The sequence below is a fragment of the Pinus tabuliformis genome, chromosome 2_1 (assembly GCF_031772625.1).
Source record: "Pinus tabuliformis cultivar Carrire ecotype Pingquan chromosome 2_1, CPIR1, whole genome shotgun sequence".
Taxonomy (NCBI): domain Eukaryota; kingdom Viridiplantae; phylum Streptophyta; class Pinopsida; order Pinales; family Pinaceae; genus Pinus; species Pinus tabuliformis.
In genome coordinates, this window is record NC_142299.1 from 54489325 (window position 1) to 54494034 (window position 4710).

Consider the following 4710-nt stretch of genomic DNA (forward strand, 5'->3'; position numbering starts at 1 on the left):
TGAATTTATTCCTACCCATGCACATCCCCAATCTCAACCATTGTAGGAGAATCTTTTTGAAATAGAGTAACAGAATGGGAATGAATCGGATTTTTTTAATTATATTTTTTTTGACAGTTTCTTTTATTTATTAAATATACATTTTTAATTTGAACGATAATATTGCAAGATGTTCAATAGAAAGCACAAACTATTCACCGTAAACCATTTGAGAGATACCATACTATTCATTGCAAACCATTCAATAGAGAGACACTATTACTAAAATGTTGATTTTACTTTACTTAGATTTGGCCAAATATATAAGCTTCTATAGACTATCTTAAACTTCCTACCCAGATTTTCCTAGATATAAGTTAAACTGTTGTAGATTTGATTCTGAAGGCTCTTATCGATGTTTACTTATCGATGTTTACTGCGCTTTTTTTTTTCACTTTTCTTAAAAATTTAAGATTAACAATATTATTGTTTCTCTACGAATACATTAAACCTAAAAAATGGGTTTCTTCTGAAATAATAAATGAGTGTGCAAAGGCTATTGATTTATTTATTTCTTAAGATTTTAAATTAAAATATTACATCATTACTTTTGGTTTTTTATTTATGATTTTTTATATTTTATTTATATATGTGGAAATGACTCTTTGGTGGAGAAAAAGTTGATCGAAGGCTCTTATCAGTGTTCACTGTTTTAAGATTAACAACATTATTGTTTCTTTGGGAGTACATTAAACCTAAAAAATGGGTTTCTTCTCACATACTTTCCTAGTTATCTGAAAAAGGTCATGGTAACATAGATGAATTCCACACCTAAAGTTTGGGCAATGTTATGATCGAAAAAGTGCATGGTAATGGTAAAGTAAGCCAAATTCAAACCTAAATAGAATCAATGAATAAATATACAAATGCCTTCAACTGCAAAGCGTCCATCGAACTAACCTAATAAAGGTGAGAGATGTTTCGTTGGTGATAATCAATAGTTTGTAGTTAAATATAAGCAATGATAAATATATCTTAATGATGAGTTGATTTAGAGAAAGATTTCGGCGAAAATCACATGGAATCTCATTTTTTGACCCGTTTCGAACCAACTAGTGTGGTTCGGAACCACACTAGTTGGTTCGAAAAGCGTTGACAAATGAGATTCCATGTGATTTTCCCCGAAATCTTTCTCTAACTTGATATGGATCACAGAAGCCTAAACTCATTGATGAGTTGATTTGTTAAATATACCTTAATGATGAGTTGATTTGAAAATTAAGATAGGTAGATGAAATTATTAGTCTCTTCTAGGAACTTCGCTGATTGAGGCTTTTGTATCAAGTGAGATTTCCTTTTATCTTATGTTATGTTTACGCCATCAATGCATATATATATATATATATATATATATATATATATATATATATATATTATTTATTTTTGGTATGGATTGTTCAAGAAGATTTCAGCGAAAATGAACAAAGCCATTTCACATAGAGTAATGACAAATTTAGTTAACAGTGGCCATTGAAAACAAATCTAGGTAAGAAATTGTGCACCTTTCTTAGGAGATAGAAGCCGAGAGAATCCCCTTCAAATCGTTCCACTAATCCTTGCACCAATCCTTCTAGTAATCTTTCAACAATTCCAGTAAGGGAGGATTCCTCCAATGCATCTTGAACTAAACCTGAAAAAACACTAGGTAGAGAAAAGGAAGACTATGAAATATTTTTCACCTTTCTTAGCAGATAGAAGCCAAGAGAAGCCCCTTCAAATCTTTAGAGTAATCCTTCCAGCAATCGTTCTAGTAATCCTTCAACAATTCCAACAACCCAAGCGCTAAGAAAGAAATGCATGCATCCACGAAGCCTTTGATTATAATAGATGGAATGGTAATGAATAATAAGTACAATAAATATTTAATGACAATTTGAAATGCTCAAGATGGAGTGGCGGTGTTATTCTATTATTCCTCAAGGTTACAATCAGACATGGAGTGGGAGAGTTATTCTATTATTCCTCCACGTTACAATCAGAGATGGAGTGGAGTAGTTATTATTAAGAGCATGAATGGTGAAATTGATGGACACCTGTATTTTTGGAGTTATTATTTCCATTGCGAATTACTGGAATGATTGCTGGAATGGTGCAATTGATGGACACCTGTTTTTTGGAGTTATTATTAACAGCACGAAAGGGTGAAATTGATGTACAATTTAATGAAACGACAGACAAGTGTTATTTGGAATTGGACAGGTAAGCAACAACTTTTAATTTGGCTTACTTTTCTAGTTAGACTTGCCGGCAATTTTGTTAATCTAAATCTATATCATCAATAATACAATAATAAACGAGAAGTCTATCAAATCTCTCTCTATATATATTCATTGTCAAGTTTAAGATATAAAATCTTCACCATTAAGTGAAGCAAATCAAAATCTTCACCATTAAAGGGGAATATCTAAAGAAAATAAATTAATTAGCAAACTAATTATTAATTCTAGAATCAAATAGAGAAGGAAAGGAAGATATTTATCATTATTTATTAATATATTGGTTCATCCATAAACTCAAAAATTAATTTGTCCTTCCTTTAAATTAAATTTTCTAACAACTTAAAAACTTCATAATCATTAAATTATTATATATTGACATCTCATTATATATCAATATCTACATATGCATATTCAACACATTTCTTCATTATTTTATTCCAATATCTACATATTCACAATATTTCATCATTAGTTTATCTCAATATCTAATTATATTTTATATTATATTTGAAGTAATTTTATAATTACATAATTTATATGCTCCAAATCATTTTATTATAAAGTAAATTATGAGAAAATAGTGAAATTTACCTATGTGTAAATATATGTAATTTTATGAAGTCTTTTGATATGGATAAATAAAAAATGTTTTCAAGATATGTACAAAAATATACGATAAGATAGCTTGTCAAGTTGGTACAATGAAAAATATAAATGTCGATTGAAATAAGGAGATTCATAAAATGAGTGAGTGCCAAAAAACTTATGCATACTGGAAATAATCTTTTTTTTAAAAATACAAATTAATTGGCACTGTAAATTTTCATCCTAAAAGAATGTGAATATAGTTACATTCACAAAGTTTATTGCTAGGGAAAAAAATTAAAGATTAAATGATAACATATGTTTTCTAGCTTAATAAGAAAGAGATTAAGGAAAATTTCTCCTTTCTAACTAAATGTATAATAGGTTATTTTACAAGGAAATTTAAAGAAGTGTTAAACATGTTGTTAAGAGAAAATACCATTTATCTTCCTAACTTAGTTTTTAACCTACCGACACCTGTTATTTAGAATTGGACACACGTTTACCAATGGTTTGAAACGGATGATCATCTTATTCGGAAATACATCTTTCCACTACTATGACAAGTGTGTGTGTAAGGTGTGTGTTACATTTTGTAGTCTTCCTATTAATTTAAACAAGGTTTAATCATGGGATTTAGATATGGAGGGAAGTTAGTGGTGTGAATTCAATCCATTGATATTGTGGCAACGACGAGAATATACTGGCATCTTTCAATTCAAACTTTCAGATCAATTTTTTTGATTAGTAAAATCATTAAGGATGCCTATTGGCGTAACAACCAAAGACGGTTGAACTTGTAAAAACTAAATCTTCCTAAATCTCCTTTCAGTATTTTCAGTGGTCATCTGTCTTCAACCCCTTTCATCCATAGCTACCAAATTCGTCCCTATCAGAGAAAAAAATACGAAAATTCGGGAATTCGATTAGTACATCGAATAATTTGGTCAAAATTCGATTCGGTCACAATTCGATTCGGTTCATGTAGCTTTGTTTATATTTGGTTCAGGTAGTTTATTGCAGGGATTTATTAACTTATGTCTGAAAATAGTAAGTGCAATGATCCCTGAGCACAAAATAGATAGTTGCTGAAAGGCAGGTAAGAAATGGAAAGGTTGCCGGATTGAGAAAAATTCTGAGTTTTAAAATTTAGTGTGGTTTCAAAGAGATTAAAAAGCTGAGTTTTAAATTTAGTGTGGTTTCAAAGAGATTAAAACGCTGAGAAAACAAGGAAATAAATAATTTGAGTAAAATCTTGAAAATATAATGGCAGGGTCACATGTAAGAAATGGAAAGATCGAATTTCTTAGTTTTAAGTTTCAGTAACAAGTAAAGAAATAATGGAAAACAGAAGAAGGAAAGAAATAATTAATTGAAGAGTAATTTTATAATAATTAATTGAGTTTTTTAAATATTATAAAAATAAGTTTTGAATATTTAAGTTATAAATATGTATTAATTATAAAAGATTTTAGATGAAATTTGAAATTAAAGAGATAGTTTTGAGTTTTGAATATTTAATTTTTAAATAAATATTAATTATAAAAAGATTTTAGATCAGATTTGAAAGTAAGAGGGAATTTTGAATTTTGAAAAGAGAGATTTTGGAAATAAGACAAGTGTGGTTGTCATTTTGTTAAGTAAACAGTAATTTTAAAATTGTTTATATTGATTAAAATTATTAAAAATTATTTAAACTTCAAATGTTTAAGATATATACTTTCGAATTTTTTCCGAATTGAAAATTTCTCATCGAATTTTTATCATATCGTATTCGAATCCGAATTCGAATTCAAATTTGGTAACTATGGTTTCATCTGGTGTGACATAAGCTTGGTTTCAAAACTGACATGGAATCTTCAATGCT